Genomic DNA, 20,419 nt, shown 5'->3' with positions numbered 1-20,419 from the left:
GTAAGAGTTAAGACCTTAACCAGTAGGCCAGAGTAAGAGTTAAGACCTTAGCTATTAGGCCTGAGTAAGAGTTAAGACCTTAACCAGTAGGCCAGAGTACGAGTCTAGTACCTTAGCTATTAGGCCAGAGTAAGAGTTAAGACCTTAGCTATTAGGCCAGAGTAAGAGTTAAGATCTTAGCTATTAAGCCAGAGTAAGAGTTAAGACATTAACCATTAGGCCAGAGTACGACTCTAAGACCTTAGCTATAAGGCCAGAGTAAGAGTTGAGACCTTAAACTGTAGGCCTTAGTACAAGTCTACGACCTTAGCTATTAGGCCAGAGTAAGAGTTAAGACCTTAACCATTAGGCCAGAGTACGAGTCTAAGACCTTAGCTATTAGGCCAGAGTACGAGTCTAAGACCTTAGCTCTTAGGCCAGAGTAAGAGTTAAGACCTTAACCAGTAGGCCAGAGTATGAGTCTAATACCTTAGCTATTAGGCCAGAGTAAGAGTTAAGACCTTAACCAGTTGGCCAGAGTAAGAGTTAAGACCTTAACCAGTAGGCCAGAGTGTGAGTCTAAGACCTTAGCTATTAGTCCAGAGTACGAGTCTAAGACCTTAGCTATTAGGCCAGAGTAAGAGTTAAGACCTCAGCTATTAGGCCAGAGTACGAGTCTAAGACCTTTTGCTATTTGGCCAGAGTAAGAGTTAAGACCTTAACCAGTAGGCCAGAGTAAGAGTTAAGACTTTAACCAGTAGGCCAGAGTAAGAGTTAAGACCTTAACCTGTAGGCCAGAGTACGAGTCTAAGACCTTAGCTATTAGGCCAGAGTAAGAGTTAATACCTTAACCATTAGTCGAGAGTACGAGTCTAAGACCTTAGCTATTGGGCCAGAGTAAGAGTTAAGACCTTAACTATTAGGCCAGAGTAAGAGTTAAGACCTTAGCTATTAGGCCAGAGTAAGAGTTAAGACCTTAACCTGTAGGCCGGAGTACGAGTCTAAGACCTAAGCTATTAGGCCAGAGTACGAGTCTAAGACCTGAGCTATTAGGCCATAGTAAGAGTTAAGACCTTAACCAGTAGGCCAGAGTACGAGTCTAAGACCTTAGCTATTAGGCCAGAGTAAGAGTTAAGACCTTAACCAGTAGGCCAGAGTAAGAGTTAAGACCTTAATCAGTAGGCCAGAGTACGAGTCTAAGACCTTAGCTATTAGGCCAGAGTAAGAGTTAAGACCTTAACCAGTAAGCCAGAGTAAGAGTTAAGATCTTAACCAGTAGGCCAGAGTACGAGTCTAAGACCTTAGCTATTAGGCCAGAGTAAGAGTTAAGACCTTAACCAGTAGGCCAAAGTAAGAGTTAAGACCTTAACCATTAGGCCAGAGTACGAGTCTAAGACATTAGCTATTGGGCCAGAGTAAGAGTTAAGACCATAACCACTAGGCCAGAGTAAGAGTTAAGACCTTAACCTGTAAGCCAGAGTAAGAGTTAAGACCTTAACCTGTAGGCCATAGTATGAGTCTAAGACCTTAGCTATTAGGCCAGAGTAAGAGTTAAGACCTTAGCTATTAGGCCAGAGTAAGAGTTAAGACCTTACCAGTAGGCAAGAGTAAGAATTAAGACCTTAGCTATTAGGCCAGAGTAAGAGTTAAGACCTTAAGAAGTAGGCCAGAGTAAGAGTTAAGACCTTAACCATTAGGCCAGAGTACGAGTCTAAGACCTTAGCTATTAGGCCAGAGTAAGAGTTAAGACCTTAGCTATTAGGCCAGAGGAAGCGTTAAGACCTTAACCAGTAGGCCAGAGTACGAGTCTAAGACCTTAGCTATTAGGCCAGAGTAAGAGTTCAGACCTTAGCTATTAGGCCAGAGTAAGAATTAAGACCTTAACCAGTAGGCCAGAGTAAGAGTTAAGACCTTAACCTGTAGGCCAGCGTATGAGTCTAAGACCTTAGCTATTAGGCCAGAGTAAGAGTTAAGACCTTAACCAGTAGGCCAGAGTAAGTGTTAATACCTTAACCAGTAGGCCAGAGTACGAGTCTAAGACCTTAGCTATTAGGCCAGAGTAAGAGTTAAGACCTTAACCAATAGGCCAGATTAAGAGTTAAGACCTTAACCTGTAGGCCAGAGTACGAGTTAAGACCTTAACCAGTAGGCCAGAGTACGAGTCTAAGACCTTAGCTAATAGGCCAGAGTAAGACTTAAGACATTAACCTCTAGGCCATAGTACGAGTCTAAGACCTTAGCTATTAGGCCAGAGTAAGAGTTAAGTCCTTAACCAGTAGGCCAGAGTATGTGTCTAATACCTTAGCTATTAGGCCATAGTACGAGTCTAAGACCTTAGCTATTAGGCCAGAGTAAGAGTTAAGACCTTAACCAGTAGGCCAGAGTAAGAGTTAAGACCTTAACCAGTAGGCCAGAGTAAGTGTTAAGACCTTAACCAGTAGGCCAGAGTAAGAGTTAAGACCTTAGCTATTAGGCCAGAGTAAGAGTTAAGACCTTAACCAGTAGACCAGAGTACGAGTCTAGTACCTTAGCTATTAGGCCAGAGTAAGAGTTAAGACCTTAGCTATTAGGCCAGAGTAAGAGTTAAGATCTTAGCTATTAAGCCAGAGTAAGAGTTAAGACATTAACCATTAGGCCAGAGTACGACTCTAAGACCTTAGCTATAAGGCCAGAGTAAGAGTTGAGACCTTAAACTGTAGGCCTTAGTACAAGTCTACGACCTTAGCTATTACGCCAGAGTAAGAGTTAAGACCTTAACCATTAGGCCAGAGTACGAGTCTAAGACCTTAGCTATTAGGCCAGAGTACGAGTCTAAGACCTTAGCTCTTAGGCCAGAGTAAGAGTTAAGACCTTAACCAGTAGGCCAGAGTATGAGTCTAATACCTTAGCTATTAGGCCAGAGTAAGAGTTAAGACCTTAACCAGTTGGCCAGAGTAAGAGTTAAGACCTTAACCAGTAGGCCAAAGTGTGAGTCTAAGACCTTAGCTATTAGTCCAGAGTATGAGTCTAAGACCTTAGCTATTAGGCCAGAGTAAGAGTTAAGACCTCAGCTATTAGGCCAGAGTACGAGTCTAAGACCTTTTGCTATTAGGCCAGAGTAAGAGTTAAGACCTTAACCAGTAGACCAGAGTAAGAGTTAAGACTTTAACCAGTAGGCCAGAGTAAGAGTTAAGACCTTAACCTGTAGGCCAGAGTACGAGTCTAAGACCTTAGCTATTAGGCCAGAGTAAGAGTTAATACCTTAACCATTAGGCGAGAGTACGAGTCTAAGACCTTAGCTATTGGGCCAGAGTAAGAGTTAAGACCTTAACTATTAGGCCAGAGTAAGAGTTAAGACCTTAGCTATTAGGCCAGAGTAAGAGTTAAGACCTTAACCTGTAGGCCAGAGTACGAGTCTAAGACCTAAGCTATTAGGCCAGAGTACGAGTCTAAGACCTGAGCTATTAGGCCATAGTAAGAGTTAAGACCTTAACCAGTAGGCCAGAGTACGAGTCTAAGACCTTAGCTATTAGGCCAGAGTAAGAGTTAAGACCTTAACCAGTAGGCCAGAGTAAGAGTTAAGACCTTAATCAGTAGGCCAGAGTACGAGTCTAAGACCTTAGCTATTAGGCCAGAGTAAGAGTTAAGACCTTAACCAGTAAGCCAGAGTAAGAGTTAAGATCTTAACCAGTAGGCCAGAGTACGAGTCTAAGACCTTAGCTATTAGGCCAGAGTAAGAGTTAAGACCTTAACCAGTAGGCCAAAGTAAGAGTTAAGACCTTAACCATTAGGCCAGAGTACGAGTCTAAGACATTAGCTATTGGGCCAGAGTAAGAGTTAAGACCATAACCACTAGGCCAGAGTAAGAGTTAAGACCTTAACCTGTAAGCCAGAGTAAGAGTTAAGACCTTAACCTGTAGGCCATAGTATGAGTCTAAGACCTTAGCTATTAGGCCAGAGTAAGAGTTAAGACCTTAGCTATTAGGCCAGAGTAAGAGTTAAGACCTTTACCAGTAGGCAAGAGTAAGAATTAAGACATTAGCTATTAGGCCAGAGTAAGAGTTAAGACCTTAAGAAGTATGCCAGAGTAAGAGTTAAGACCTTAACCATTAGGCCAGAGTACGAGTCTAAGACCTTAGCTATTAGGCCAGAGTAAGAGTTAAGACCTTAGCTATTAGGCCAGAGGAAGCGTTAAGACCTTAACCAGTAGGCAAGAGTACGAGTCTAAGACCTTAGCTATTAGGCCAGAGTAAGAGTTCAGACCTTAGCTATTAGGCCACAGTAAGAGTTAAGACCTTAACCTGTAGGCCAGCGTATGAGTCTAAGACCTTAGCTATTAGGCCAGAGTAAGAGTTAAGACCTTAACCAGTAGGCCAGATTAAGTGTTAATACCTTAACCAGTAGGCCAGAGTACGAGTCTAAGACCTTAGCTATTAGGCCAGAGTAAGAGTTAAGACCTTAACCAATAGGCCAGATTAAGAGTTAAGACCTTAACCTGTAGGCCAGAGTTCGAGTTAAGACCTTAACCATTAGGCCAGAGTACGTGTCTAAGACCTTAGCTATTATGCCAGAGTAAGAATTCAGACCTTAGCTATTAGGCCAGAGTAAGAGTTAAGACCTTAACCTGTAAGCCAGAGTAAGAGTTAAGACTTTAACCTGTAGGCCATAGTACGAGTCTAAGACCTTAGCTATTAGGCCAGAGTAAGAGTTAAGACCTTAGCTATTAGGCTAGAGTAAGAGTTAATACCTTAATTTGTAGGCCATAGTATAAGTCTAAGACCTTAGCTATTAGGCCAGAGTAAGAGTTAAGACCTTAACCAGTAGGCCAGAGTACGTGTCTAATACCTTAGCTATTAGGCCATAGTACGAGTCTAAGACCTTAGCTATTAGGCCAGAGTAAGAGTTAAGACCTTAACCAGTAGGCCAGAGTAAGAGTTAAGACCTTAACCATTAGGCCAGAGTACGAGTCTCAGACCTTAGCTATTAGGCCAGAGTAAGAGTTAAGACCTTAAGCTGTAGGCCATAGCACGAGTCTAAGACCTTAGCTATTAGGCCAGAGTAAGAGTTAAGACATTAACCTGTAGGCCATAGTACGAGTCTAAGCCCTTAGCTATTAGGCCAGAGTAAGCGTTAAGACCTTAACCAGTAGGCCAGAGAAAGAGATAAGACCTTAACCAGTAGGCCAGAGTAAGAGTTAAGACCTTAACCATTAGGTCAGAGTAAGAATTAAGACCTTAGCTATTAGGCCAGAGTAAGAGTTAAGACCATAAGAAGTAGGCCAGAGTAAGAGTAAAGACCTTAACCATTAGGCCAGGGTACGAGTCTAAGACCTTAGCTATTAGGCCAGAGTAAGAGTTGAGACCTTAGCTATTAGGCCAGAGTAAGCGATAAGACCTTAACCAGTAGGCCAGAGTATGTGTCTAATACCTTAGCTATTAGGCCAGAGTATGAGTTAAGACCTTAGCTATTAGGCCAGAGTAAGAGTTAAGACCTTAACCATTAGGCCAGAGTACGAGTCTAAGACCAAAGCTATTAGGCCAGAGTAAGAGTTAAGACCTTAACTATTAGGCCAGAGTAAGAGTTAAGACCTTAGCTATTAGGCCAGAGTAAGAGTTAAGACCTTAACCTGTAGGAAGGAGTACGAGTCTAAGACCTGAGCTATTAGGCCAGAGTAAGAGTTAAGACCTTAACCAGTAGGCCAGAGTAAGAGTTAAGACCTTAATCAGTAGGCCAGAGTACGAGTCTAAGAACTTAGCTATTAGGCCAGAGTAAGAGTTAAGACCTTAACCAGTAAGCCAGAGTAAGAGTTAAGATCTTAACCAGTAGGCCAGAGTACGAGTCTAAGACCTTAGCTATTAGGCCAGAGTAAGAGTTAAGACCTTAACCAGTAGGCCAAAGTAAGAGTTAAGACCTTAACCATTAGGCCAGAGTACGAGTCTAAGACATTAGCTATTGGGCCAGAGTAAGAGTTAAGACCATAACCACTAGGCCAGAGTAAGAGTTAAGACCTTAACCTGTAAGCCAGAGTAAGAGTTAAGACCTTAACCTGTAGGCCATAGTATGAGTCTAAGACCTTAGCTATTAGGCCAGAGTAAGAGTTAAGACCTTAGCTATTAGGCCAGAGTAAGAGTTAAGACCTTAACCAGTAGGCAAGAGTAAGAATTAAGACCTTAGCTATTAGGCCAGAGTAAGAGTTAAGACCTTAAGAAGTAGGCCAGAGTAAGAGTTAAGACCTTAACCATTAGGCCAGAGTACGAGTCTAAGACCTTAGCTATTAGGCCAGAGTAAGAGTTAAGACCTTAGCTATTAGGCCAGAGGAAGCGTTAAGACCTTAACCAGTAGGCCAGAGTACGAGTCTAAGACCTTAGCTATTAGGCCAGAGTAAGAGTTCAGACCTTAGCTATTAGGCCAGAGTAAGAATTAAGACCTTAACCAGTAGGCCAGAATAAGAGTTAAGACCTTAACCTGTAGGCCAGCGTATGAGTCTAAGACCTTAGCTATTAGGCCAGAGTAAGAGTTAAGACCTTAACCAGTAGGCCAGAGTAAGTGTTAATACCTTAACCAGTAGGCCAGAGTACGAGTCTAAGACCTTAGCTATTAGGCCAGAGTAAGAGTTAAGACCTTAACCAATAGGCCAGATTAAGAGTTAAGACCTTAACCTGTAGGCCAGAGTATGAGTTAAGACCTTAACCAGTAGGCCAGAGTACGAGTCTAAGACCTTAGCTAATAGGCCAGAGTAAGAGTTAAGACCTTAACCTCTAGGCCATAGTACGAGTCTAAGACCTTAGCTATTAGGCCAGAGTAAGAGTTAAGTCCTTAACCAGTAGGCCAGAGTATGTGTCTAATACCTTAGCTATTAGGCCATAGTACGAGTCTAAGACCTTAGCTATTAGGCCAGAGTAAGAGTTAAGACCTTAACCAGTAGGCCAGAGTAAGAGTTAAGACATTAACCAGTAGGCCAGAGTAAGTGTTAAGACCTTAACCAGTAGGCCAGAGTAAGAGTTAAGACCTTAGCTATTAGGCCAGAGTAAGAGTTAAAACCTTAACCAGTAGGCCAGAGTACGAGTTCAGTACCTTAGCTATTAGGCCAGAGTAAGAGTTAAGACCTTAGCTATTAGGCCAGAGTAAGAGTTAAGATCTTAGCTATTAAGCCAGAGTAAGAGTTAAGACATTAACCATTAGGCCAGAGTACAACTCTAAGACCTTAGCTATAAGACCAGAGTAAGAGTTGAGACCTTAAACTGTAGGCCTTAGTACAAGTCTACGACCTTAGCTATTAGGCCAGAGTAAGAGTTAAGACCTTAACCATTAGGCCAGAGTACGAGTCTAAGACCTTAGCTATTAGGCCAGAGTACGAGTCTAAGACCTTAGCTCTTAGGCCAGAGTAAGAGTTAAGACCTTAACCAGTAGGCCAGAGTATGAGTCTAATACCTTAGCTATTAGGCCAGAGTAAGAGTTAAGACCTTAACCAGTTGGCCAGAGTAAGAGTTAAGACCTTGACCAGTAGGCCAGAGTGTGAGTCTAAGACCTTAGCTATTAGTCCAGAGTACGAGTCTAAGACCTTAGCTATTAGGCCAGAGTAAGAGTTAAGACCTCAGCTATTAGGCCAGAGTACGAGTCTAAGACCTTTTGCTATTAGGCCAGAGTAAGAGTTAAGACCTTAACCAGTAGGCCACAGTAAGAGTTAAGACTTTAACCAGTAGGCCAGAGTAAGAGTTAAGACCTTAACCTGTAGGCCAGAGTACGAGTCTAAGACCTTAGCTATTAGGCCAGAGTAAGAGTTAATACCTTAACCATTAGGCGAGAGTACGAGTCTAAGACCTTAGCTATTGGGCCAGAGTAAGAGTTAAGACCTTAACTATTAGGCCAGAGTAAGAGTTAAGACCTTAGCTATTAGGCCAGAGTAAGAGTTAAGACCTGAACCAGTAGGCCAGAGTAAGAGTTAAGACCTTAATCAGTAGGCCAGAGTACGAGTCTAAGACCTTAGCTATTAGGCCAGAGTAAGAGTTAAGACCTTAACCAGTAAGCCAGAGTAAGAGTTAAGATCTTAACCAGTAGGCCAGAGTACAAGTCTAAGACCTTAGCTATTAGGCCAGAGTAAGAGTTAAGACCTTAACCAGTAGGCCAAAGTAAGAGTTAAGACCTTAACCATTAGGCCAGAGTACGAGTCTAAGACATTAGCTATTGGGCCAGAGTAAGAGTTAAGACCATAACCACTAGGCCAGAGTAAGAGTTAAGACCTTAACCTGTAAGCCAGAGTAAGAGTTAAGACCTTAACCTGTAGGCCATAGTATGAGTCTAAGACCTTAGCTATTAGGCCAGAGTAAGAGTTAAGACCTTAGCTATTAGGCCAGAGTAAGAGTTAAGACCTTAACCAGTAGGCAAGAGTAAGAATTAAGACCTTAGCTATTAGGCCAGAGTAAGAGTTAAGACCTTAAGAAGTATGCCAGAGTAAGAGTTAAGACCTTAACCATTAGGCCAGAGTACGAGTCTAAGACCTTAGCTATTAGGCCAGAGTAAGAGTTAAGACCTTAGCTATTAGGCCAGAGGAAGCGTTAAGACCTTAACCAGTAGGCCAGAGTACGAGTCTAAGACCTTAGCTATTAGGCCAGAGTAAGAGTTCAGACCTTAGCTATTAGGCCAGAGAAAGAATTAAGACCTTAACCAGTAGGCCAGAGTAAGAGTTAAGACCTTAACCTGTAGGCCAGCGTATGAGTCTAAGACCTTAGCTATTAGGCCAGAGTAAGAGTTAAGACCTTAACCAGTAGGTCAGATTAAGTGTTAATACCTTAACCAGTAGGCCAGAGTACGAGTCTAAGACCTTAGCTATTAGGCCAGAGTAAGAGTTAAGACCTTAACCAATAGGCCAGATTAAGAGTTAAGACCTTAACCTGCAGGCCAGAGTACGAGTTAAGACCTTAACCATTAGGCCAGAGTACGTGTCTAAGACCTTAGCTATTATGCCAGAGTAAGAATTCAGACCTTAGCTATTAGGCCAGAGTAAGAGTTAAGACCTTAACCTGTAAGCCAGAGTAAGAGTTAAGACTTTAACCTGTAGGCCATAGTACGAGTCTAAGACCTTAGCTATTAGGCCAGAGTAAGAGTTAAGACCTTAGCTATTAGGCTAGAGTAAGAGTTAATACCTTAATCTGTAGGCCATAGTATAAGTCTAAGACCTTAGCTATTAGGCCAGAGTAAGAGTTAAGACCTTAACCAGTAGGCCAGAGTAAGAGTTAAGACCTTAACCATTAGGCCAGAGTACGAGTCTCAGACCTTAGCTATTAGGCCAGAGTAAGAGTTAAGACCTTAAGCTGTAGGCCATAGCACGAGTCTAAGACCTTAGCTATTAGGCCAGAGTAAGAGTTAAGACATTAACCTGTAGGCCATAGTACGAGTCTAAGACCTTAGCTATTAGGCCAGAGTAAGCGTTAAGACCTTAACCAGTAGGCCAGAGAAAGAGATAAGACCTTAACCAGTAGGCCAGAGTAAGAGTTAAGACCTTAACCATTAGGCCAGAGTACAAGTCTAAGACCTTAGCTATTAGGCCAGGGTAAGAGTTAAGACCTTAACCAGTAGGCCAGAGTAAGAATTAAGACCTTAGCTATTAGGCCAGAGTAAGAGTTAAGACCATAAGAAGTAGGCCAGAGTAAGAGTAAAGACCTTAACCATTAGGCCAGGGTACGAGTCTAAGACCTTAGCTATTAGGCCAGAGTAAGAGTTAAGACCTTAAGCTGTAGGCCATAGTACGAGTCTAAGACCTTACCTATTAGGCCAGAGTAAGAGTTAAGACATTAACCTGTAGGCCATAGTACGAGTCTAAGACCTTAGCTATTAGGCCAGAGTAAGCATTAAGACCTTAACCAGTAGGCCAGAGAAAGAGATAAGACCTTAACCAGTAGGCCAAAGTAAGAGTTAAGACCTTAACCATTAGGCCAGAGTACGAGTCTAAGACCTTAGCTATTAGGCCAGAGTAAGAGTTAAGACCTTAACCAGTAGGCCAGCGTAAGAATTAAGACCTTAGCTATTAGGCCAGAGTAACAGTTAAGACCATAAGAAGTAGGCCAGAGTAAGAGTTAAGACCTTAACCATTAGGCCAGAGTACGAGTCTAAGACCTTAGCTATTAGGCCAGAGTAAGAGTTAAGACCTTAGCTATTAGGCCAGAGTAAGCGTTAAGACCTTAACCAGTAGGCCAGAGTATGTGTCTAATACCTTAGCTATTAGGCCAGAGTATGAGTTAAGACCTTAGCTATTAGGCCAGAGTAAGAGTTAAGACCTTAACCTGTAGGCCAGAGTAAGAGTTAAGACCTTAACCTGTAGGCCATAGTATGAGTCCAGAGTAAGAGTTAAGACCTTAACCTGTAGGCCATAGTATGAGTCTAAGACCTTAGCTATTAGGCCAGAGTAAGAGTTACGACCTTAGCTATTAGGCCAGAGTATGAGTTAAGACCTTAACCATTAGGCCAGAGTATGAGTCTAAGACCTTAGCTATTAGGCCAGAGTAAGAGTTAACATCGTAACCAGTAGGCCAGAGTAAGAATTAAGACCTTAGCTATTAGGCCAGAGTAAGAGTTAAGACCTTAAGAAGTAGGCCCGAGTAAGAGTTAAGACCTTAACCAGTAGGCCAGAGTAAGAGTTAAGACCTTAACCAGTAGGCCAGAGTAAGAGTCTAAGACCTTAGCTATTAGGCCAGAGTAAGTGTTAAGACCTTAACCAGTAGGCCAGAGTAAGAGTTAGGACCTTAACCATTAGGCCAGAGTATGAGTCTAAGACCTTAGCTATTAGGCCAGAGTAAGAGATAAAACCGTAGCTATTAGGCCAGAGTAAGAGTTAAGACCTTAACCATTAGGCCAGACTACGAGTCTAAGACCTCAGCTATTAGGCCAGAGTAAGAGTTAAGACCTTAACCAGTAGGCCAGAGTAAGAGTTAAGACCTTAGCTATTAGGCCAGAGTAGGAGTTAAGACCTTACCTATTAGGCCAGAGTAAGAGTTAAGACCTTAACCAGAAGGCCAGAGTAAGACTTAAGACCTTAACCAGTAGGCCAGAGAAAGAGTTAAGACCTTAACCTGTAGGCCATAGTACGAGTCTAAGACCTTAGCTATTAGGCCAGAGTAAGCGTTAAGACCTTAACCAGTAGGCCAGAGTAAGAGTTAAGACCTTAACCATTAGGCCAGAGTACGAGTCTAAGACCTTAGCTATTAGGCCAGAGTAAGAGTTAAGACCTTAAGCAGTAGGCCAGAGTAAGAGTTAAGACCTTAACCAGTAGGCCAGAGTAAGAGTTAAGACCTTAGCCATAAGGCCAGCGTACGAGTCTAAGACCTTAGCTATTAGGCCAGAGTAAGAGTTAAGACCTTAGCTATTAGGCCAGAGTACGAGTCTAAGACCTTAGCTCTTAGGCCAGAGTAAGAGTTAAGACCTTAACCAGTAGGCCAGAGTAAGAGTTAAGACCTTAACCAGTAGGCCAGAGTAAGAGTCTAAGACATTAGCTATTAGGCCAGAGTAAGTGTTAAGACCTTAACCAGTAGGCCAGAGTAAGAGTTAGGACCTTAACCATTAGGCCAGAGTATGAGTCTAAGACCTTAGCTATTAGGCCAGAGTAAGAGATAAAACCGTAGCTATTAGGCCAGAGTAAGAGTTAAGACCTTAACCATTAGGCCAGACTACGAGTCTAAGACCTCAGCTATTAGGCCAGAGTAAGAGTTAAGACCTTAACCAGTAGGCCAGAGTAAGAGTTAAGACCTTAGCTATTAGGCCAGAGTAGGAGTTAAGACCTTACCTATTAGGCCAGAGTAAGAGTTAAGACCTTAACCAGAAGGCCAGAGTAAGACTTAAGACCTTAACCAGTAGGCCAGAGAAAGAGTTAAGACCTTAACCTGTAGGCCATAGTACGAGTCTAAGACCTTAGCTATTAGGCCAGAGTAAGCGTTAAGACCTTAACCAGTAGGCCAGAGTAAGAGTTAAGACCTTAACCATTAGGCCAGAGTACGAATCTAAGACCTTAGCTATTAGGCCAGAGTAAGAGTTAAGACCTTAAGCAGTAGGCCAGAGTAAGAGTTAAGACCTTAACCAGTAGGCCAGAGTAAGAGTTAAGACCTTAGCCATAAGGCCAGCGTACGAGTCTAAGACCTTAGCTATTAGGCCAGAGTAAGAGTTAAGACCTTAACCAGTAGGCCAGAGTAAGAGTCTAAGACATTAGCTATTAGGCCAGAGTAAGTGTTAAGACCTTAACCAGTAGGCCAGAGTAAGAGTTAGGACCTTAACCATTAGGCCAGAGTATGAGTCTAAGACCTTAGCTATTAGGCCAGAGTAAGAGATAAAACCGTAGCTATTAGGCCAGAGTAAGAGTTAAGACCTTAACCATTAGGCCAGACTACGAGTCTAAGACCTCAGCTATTAGGCCAGAGTAAGAGTTAAGACCTTAACCAGTAGGCCAGAGTAAGAGTTAAGACCTTAGCTATTAGGCCAGAGTAGGAGTTAAGACCTTACCTATTAGGCCAGAGTAAGAGTTAAGACCTTAACCAGAAGGCCAGAGTAAGACTTAAGACCTTAACCAGTAGGCCAGAGAAAGAGTTAAGACCTTAACCTGTAGGCCATAGTACGAGTCTAAGACCTTAGCTATTAGGCCAGAGTAAGCGTTAAGACCTTAACCAGTAGGCCAGAGTAAGAGTTAAGACCTTAACCATTAGGCCAGAGTACGAATCTAAGACCTTAGCTATTAGGCCAGAGTAAGAGTTAAGACCTTAAGCAGTAGGCCAGAGTAAGAGTTAAGACCTTAACCAGTAGGCCAGAGTAAGAGTTAAGACCTTAGCCATAAGGCCAGCGTACGAGTCTAAGACCTTAGCTATTAGGCCAGAGTAAGAGTTAAGACCTTAGCTATTAGGCCAGAGTACGAGTCTAAGACCTTAGCTCTTAGGCCAGAGTAAGAGTTAAGACCTTAACCAGTAGGCCAGAGTAAGAGTTAAGACCTTAACCAGTAGGCCAGAGTAAGAGTCTAAGACATTAGCTATTAGGCCAGAGTAAGTGTTAAGACCTTAACCAGTAGGCCAGAGTAAGAGTTAGGACCTTAACCATTAGGCCAGAGTATGAGTCTAAGACCTTAGCTATTAGGCCAGAGTAAGAGATAAAACCGTAGCTATTAGGCCAGAGTAAGAGTTAAGACCTTAACCATTAGGCCAGACTACGAGTCTAAGACCTCAGCTATTAGGCCAGAGTAAGAGTTAAGACCTTAACCAGTAGGCCAGAGTAAGAGTTAAGACCTTAGCTATTAGGCCAGAGTAGGAGTTAAGACCTTACCTATTAGGACAGAGTAAGAGTTAAGACCTTAACCAGAAGGCCAGAGTAAGACTTAAGACCTTAACCAGTAGGCCAGAGAAAGAGTTAAGACCTTAACCTGTAGGCCATAGTACGAGTCTAAGACCTTAGCTATTAGGCCAGAGTAAGCGTTAGGACCTTAACCAGTAGGCCAGAGTAAGAGTTAAGACCTTAACCATTAGGCCAGAGTACGAGTCTAAGACCTTAGCTATTAGGCCAGAGTAAGAGTTAAGACCTTAAGCAGTAGGCCAGAGTAAGAGTTAAGACCTTAACCAGTAGGCCAGAGTAAGAGTTAAGACCTTAGCCATAAGGCCAGCGTACGAGTCTAAGACCTTAGCTATTAGGCCAGAGTAAGAGTTAAGACCTTAACCTGTAGGCAAGAGTAAGAGTTAAGACCTTAACCAGTAGGCCATAGTACAAGTCTAAGACCTTAGGTATTAGGCCAGAGTAAGAGTTAAGACCTTAACCAGTAGGCCAGAGTAAGAGTTAAGACCTTAACCAGTAGGCCAGAGTACGAGTCTTAGACCTTAGCTATTAGGCCAGAGTAAGAGTTAAGACCTTAACCAGTAGGCCAGAGTAAGAGTTAAGACATTAACCAGTAGGCCAGAGTATGTGTCTAATACCTTAGCTATTAGGCCATAGTATGAGTTAAGACCTTAGCTATTAGTCCAGAGTAAGAGTTAAGACCTTAACCATTAGGCCAGAGTAAGACTTAAGACCTTAACCAGTAGGCCAGAGAAAGGGTTAAGACCTTAACCTGTTGGCCATAGTACGAGTCTAAGACCTTAGCTATTAGGCCAGAGTAAGCGATAAGACCTTAACCAGTAGGCCAGAGTAAGAGTTAAGACCTTAACCATTATGCCAGAGTACGAGTCTAAGACCTTAGCTATTAGGCCAGAGTAAGAGTTAAGACCTTAAGCAGTAGGCCAGAGTAAGAGTTAAGACCTTAACCAGTAGGCCAGAGTAAGAGTTAAGACCTTAACCATAAGGCCAGAGTACGAGTCTAAGACCTTAGCTATTAGGCCAGAGTAGGAGTTAAGACCTTAACCTGTAGGCAAGAGTAAGAGTTAAGACCTTAACCAGTAGGCCATAGTACGAGTCTAAGACCTTAGGTATTAGGCCAGAGTAAGAGTTAAGACCTTAAACAGTAGGCCAGAGTAAGAGTTAAGACCTTAACCAGTAGGCCAGAGTACGAGTCTAAGACCTTAGCTATTAGCACAGAGTAAGAGTTAAGACCTTAACCAGTAGGCCAGAGAACGAGTCTAAGACCTTAACCTGTAGGCCAGAGTAAGAGTTTAGACCTTTGCTATTAGGCCAGAGTAAGAGTTAAGAACGTAACCAGTAGGCCAGAGTATGAGTCTAATACCTTAGCTATTAGGCCAGATAAAGAGTTAAGACCTTAGCTATTAGGCCAGAGTAAGAGTTAAGACCTTAGCTATTAGGCCAGAGTAAGAGTCTAAGACCTTAGCTCTTAGGCCAGAGTAAGAGTTAAGACCTTAACCAGTAGGCCAGAGTATGAGTCTAAGACCTTAGCTATTAGGCCAGAGTAAGAGTTAAGACCTTAAACTGTAGGCCATAGTACAAGTCTACGACCTTAGCTATTAGGCCAGAGTAAGAGTTAAGACCTTAGCTATTAGGCCAGAGTACGAGTCTAAGACATTAGCTATTAGGCCAGAGTAAGAGGTAAGACCTTAACCACTAGGCCAGAGTAAGAGTTAAGACCTTAACCTGTAAGCCATAGTACGAGTCTAAGACCTTATCTATTAGGCCAGAGTAAGAGTTAAGACCTTAGCTATTAGGCCAGAGTAAGAGTTACGACCTTAACCATTAGGCCAGAGTACGAGTCTAAGACCTTAGCTATTAGGCCAGAGTAAGAGTTAAGACCTTAACCAGTAGGCCAGAGTAAGAATTAAGACCTTAGCTATTAGACCAGAGTAAGAGTTAAGACCTTAAGAAGTAGGCCAGAGTAAGAGTTAAGACCTTAACCATTAGGCCAGAGTACAAGTCTAAGACCTTAGCTATTAGGCCAGAGTAAGAGTTAAGACCTTAGCTATTAGGCCAGAGTAAGCATTAAGACCTTAACCAGTAGGCCGGAGTACGAGTCTAAGACCTTAGCTATTAGGCCAGAGTAAGAGTTCAGACCTTAGCTATTAGGCCAGAGTAAGAATTAAGACCTTAACCGGTAGGCCAGAGTAAGAGTTAAGACCTTAACCTGTAGGCCAGCGTATGAGTCTAAGACCTTAGCTATTAGGCCAGAGTAAGAGTTAAGACCTTAACCAGTAGGCCAGAGTAAGAGTTAAGACCTTAACCAGTAGGCCAGAGTAAGAGTTAAGACCTTAACCAGTAGGCCAGATTAAGAGTTAAGACCTTAACCTGTAGGCCAGAGTACGAGTTAAGACCTTAACCATTAGGCCAGAGTACGAGTCTAAGACCTTAACCTGTAGGCTATAGTACGAGTCTAAGACCTTAACCTGTAGGCCAGAGTAAGAGTTAAGACCTTTGCTATTAGGCCAGAGTAAGAGTTAAGACCTTAACCAGTAGGCCAGAGTAAGAGTCTAATACCTTAGCTATTAGGCCAGAGTAAGAGTTAAGACCTTAGCTATTAGGCCAGAGTAAGAGTTAAGACCTTAGCTATTAGGCCAGAGTACGAGTAAAGGACCTTAGCTATTAGGCCAGAGTAAGAGTTAAGACCTTAACCAGTAGGCCAGAGTACGAGTCTAATACCTTAGCTATTAGGCCATAGTATGAGTTAAGACCTTAACTATTAGGCCAGAGTAAGAGTTAAGACCTTAACCATTAGGCCAGAGTACGAGTCTAAGACCTTAACCTGTAGGCCAGAGTAAGAGTTAAGACCTTTGCTATTAGGCCAGAGTAAGAGTTAAGACCTTAACCAGTAGGCCAGAGTACGTGTCTAATACCTTAGCTTTTAGGCCATAGTATGAGTTAAGACCTTAGCTATTAGGCCAGAGTAAGAGTTAAGACCTTAACCATTAGGCCAGAGTACGAGTCTAAGACCTTAGCTAATAGGCCAGAGTAAGAGTTAAGACCTTAACCTGTAGGCCATAGTACGAGTCTAAGACCTTAGCTATTAGGCCAGAGTAAGAGTTAAGTCCTTAACCAGTAGGCCAGAGTAAGAGTTAAGACCTTAACCATTAGGCCAGAGTACGAGTCTAAGACCTTAGCTATTAGGCCAGAGCACGAGTCTAAGACCTTAGCTCTTAGGGCAGAGTAAGAGTTAAGACCTTAACCAGTAGGCCAAAGTAAGAGTTAAGACCTTAACCATTAGGCCAGTGTACGAGTCTAAGACATTAGCTATTAGGCCAGAGTAAGAGTTAAGACCTTAACCACTAGGCCAGAGTAAGAGTTAAGACCTTAACCTGTAAGCCAGAGTAAGAGTTAAGACCTTAACCTGTAGGCCATAGTACGAGTCTAAGACCTTAGCTATTAGGCCAGAGTAAGAGTTAAGACCTTAGCTATTAGGCCAGAGTAAGAGTTAAGACCTTAACCATTAGGCCAGAGTACGAGTCTAAGACCTTAGCTATTAGGCCAGAGTAAGAGTTAAGACCTTAAGCAGTAGGCCGGAGTAAGAGTTAAGACCTTAACCAGTAGGCCAGAGTAAGAGTTAAGACCTTAACCATAAGACCAGAGTACGAGTCTAAGACCTTAGCTATTAGGCCAGAGTAAGAGTTAAGACCTTAAACTGTAGGCAAGAGTAAGAGTTAAGACCTTAACCAGTAGGCCAGAGTAAGAGTTAAGACCTTAACCAGTAGGCCAGAGTACGAGTCTTAGACCTTAGCTATTAGGCCAGAGTAAGAGTTAAGACCTTAACCAGTAGGCCAGAGTAAGAGTTAAGACATTAACCAGTAGGCCAGAGTACGTGTCTAATACCTTAGCTATTAGGCCATAGTATGAGTTAAGACCTTAGCTATTAGTCCAGAGTAAGAGTTAAGACCTTAACCATTAGGCCAGAGTAAGACTTAAGACCTTAACCAGTAGGCCAGAGAAAGGGTTAAGACCTTAACCTGTAGGCCATAGTACGAGTCTAAGACCTTAGCTATTAGGCCAGAGTAAGCGTTAAGACCTTAACCAGTAGGCCAAAGTAAGAGTTAAGACCTTAACCATTATGCCAGAGTACGAGTCTAAGACCTTAGGTATTAGGCCAGAGTAAGAGTTAAGACCTTAAGCAGTAGGCCAGAGTAAGAGTTAAGACCTTAACCAGTAGGCCAGAGTAAGAGTTAAGACCTTAACCATAAGGCCAGAGTACGAGTCTAAGACCTTAGCTATTAGGCCAGAGTAGGAGTTAAGACCTTAACCTGTAGGCAAGAGTAAGAGTTAAGACCTTAACCAGTAGGCCACAGTACGAGTCTAAGACCTTAGGTATTAGGCCAGAGTAAGAGTTAAGACCTTAACCAGTAGGCCAGAGTAAGAGTTAAGACCTTAACCAGTAGGCCAGAGTACGAGTCTAAGACCTTAGCTATTAGGCCAGAGTAAGAGTTAAGACCTTAACCAGTAGGCCAGAGAATGAGTCTAAGACCTTAACCTGTAGGCCAGAGTAAGAGTTAAGACCTTTGATATTAGGTCAGAGTAAGAGTTAAGAACTTAACCAGTAGGCCAGAGTATGAGTCTAATACCTTAGCTATTAGGCCAGAGAAAGAGTTAAGACCTTAGCTATTGGGCCAGAGTAAGAGTTAAGACCTTAGCTATTAGGCCAGAGTAAGAGTCTAAGACCTTAGCTCTTAGGCCAGAGTAAGAATTAAGACCTTAACCAGTAGGCCAGAGTATGAGTCTAAGACCTTAGCTATTAGGCCAGAGTAAGAGTTAAGACCTTAGCTATTAGGCCAGAGTAAGAGTTTAGACCTTAACCATTGGGCCAGAGTATGAGTCTCAGACCTTAGCTATTAGGCCAGAGTAAGAGTTAAGACCTTAGCTATTAGGCCAGAGTAAGAGTTAAGACCTTAACCTGTAGGCCAAAATATGAGTTAAGACCTTAACCATTAGGCCAGAGTACAAGTCTAAGACCTTAGCTATTAGGCCAGAGTAAGAGTTAAGACCTTAACCAGTAGGCCAGAGTAAGAATTAAGACCTTAGCTATTAGGCCAGAGTAAGAGTTAAGACCTTAGCTATTAGGCCAGAGTAAGAGTTACGACCTTAACCATTAGGCCAGAGTACGAGTCTAAGACCTTAGCTATTAGGCCAGAGTAAGAGTTAAGACCTTAACCAGTAGGCCAGAGTAAGAATTAAGACCGTAGCTATTAGACCAGAGTAAGAGTTAAGACCTTAAGAAGTAGGCCAGAGTAAGAGTTAAGACCTTAACCATTAGGCCAGAGTACAAGTCTAAGACCTTAGCTATTAGGCCAGAGTAAGAGTTAAGACCTTAGCTATTAGGCCAGAGTAAGCATTAAGACCTTAACCAGTAGGCCGGAGTACGAGTCTAAGACCTTAGCTATTAGGCCAGAGTAAGAGTTCAGACCTTAGCTATTAGGCCAGAGTAAGAATTAAGACCTTAACCAGTAGGCCAGAGTAAGAGTTAAGACCTTAACCTGTAGGCCAGCGTATGAGTCTAAGACCTTAGCTATTAGGCCAGAGTAAGAGTTAAGACCTTAACCAGTAGGCCAGAGTAAGAGTTAAGACCTTAACCAGTAGGCCCGAGTAAGAGTTAAGACCTTAACCAGTAGGCCAGATTAAGAGTTAAGACCTTAACCTGTAGGCCAGAGTACGAGTTAAGACCTTAACCATTAGGCCAGAGTACGAGTCTAAGACCTTAACCTGTAGGCTATAGTACGAGTCTAAGACCTTAACCTGTAGGCCAGAGTAAGAGTTAAGACCTTTGCTATTAGGCCAGAGTAAGAGTTAAGACCTTAACCAGTAGGCCAGAGTAAGAGTCTAATACCTTAGCTATTAGGCCAGAGTAAGAGTTAAGACCTTAGCTATTAGGCCAGAGTAAGAGTTAAGACCTTAGCTATTAGGCCAGAGTACGAGTAAAGGACCTTAGCTATTAGGCCAGAGTAAGAGTTAAGACCTTAACCAGTAGGCCAGAGTACGAGTCTAATACCTTAGCTATTAGGCCATAGTATGAGTTAAGACCTTAGCTATTAGGCCAGAGTAAGAGTTAAGACCTTAACCATTAGGCCAGAGTACGAGTCTAAGACCTTAACCTGTAGGCCAGAGTAAGAGTTAAGACCTTTGCTATTAGGCCAGAGTAAGAGTTAAGACCTTAACCAGTAGGCCAGAGTACGTGTCTAATACCTTAGCTTTTAGGCCATAGTATGAGTTAAGACCTTAGCTATTAGGCCAGAGTAAGAGTTAAGACCTTAACCATTAGGCCAGAGTACGAGTCTAAGACCTTAGCTAATAGGCCAGAGTAAGAGTTAAGACCTTAACCTGTAGGCCATAGTACGAATCTAAGACCTTAGCTATTAGGCCAGAGTAAGAGTTAAGTCCTTAACCAGTAGGCCAGAGTAAGAGTTAAGACCTTAACCATTAGGCCAGAGTACGAGTCTAAGACCTTAGCTATTAGGCCAGAGCACGAGTCTAAGACCTTAGCTCATAGGCCAGAGTAAGAGTTAAGACCTTAACCAGTAGGCCAAAGTAAGAGTTAAGACCTTAACCATTAGGCCAGTGTACGAGTCTAAGACATTAGCTATTAGGCCAGAGTAAGAGTTAAGACCTTAACCACTAGGCCAGAGTAAGAGTTAAGACCTTAACCTGTAAGCCAGAGTAAGAGTTAAGACCTTAACCTGTAGGCCATAGTACGAGTCTAAGACCTTAGCTATTAGGCCAGAGTAAGAGTTAAGACCTTAGCTATTAGGCCAGAGTAAGAGTTAAGACCTTAACCATTAGGCCAGAGTACGAGTCTAAGACCTTAGCTATTAGGCCAGAGTAAGAGTTAAGACCTTAAGCAGTAGGCCAGAGTAAGAGTTAAGACCTTAACCAGTAGGCCAGAGTAAGAGTTAAGACCTTAACCATAAGGCCAGAGTACGAGTCTAAGACCTTAGCTATTAGGCCAGAGTAAGAGTTAAGACCTTAAACTGTAGGCAAGAGTAAGAGTTAAGACCTTAACCAGTAGGCCAGAGTAAGAGTTAAGACCTTAACCAGTAGGCCAGAGTACGAGTCTTAGACCTTAGCTATTAGGCCAGAGTAAGAGTTAAGA

This window comes from Triturus cristatus, chromosome 10 (genome assembly GCF_964204655.1).
Source record: "Triturus cristatus chromosome 10, aTriCri1.1, whole genome shotgun sequence".
Taxonomy (NCBI): domain Eukaryota; kingdom Metazoa; phylum Chordata; class Amphibia; order Caudata; family Salamandridae; genus Triturus; species Triturus cristatus.
This window is presented reverse-complemented; position numbering follows the sequence as displayed.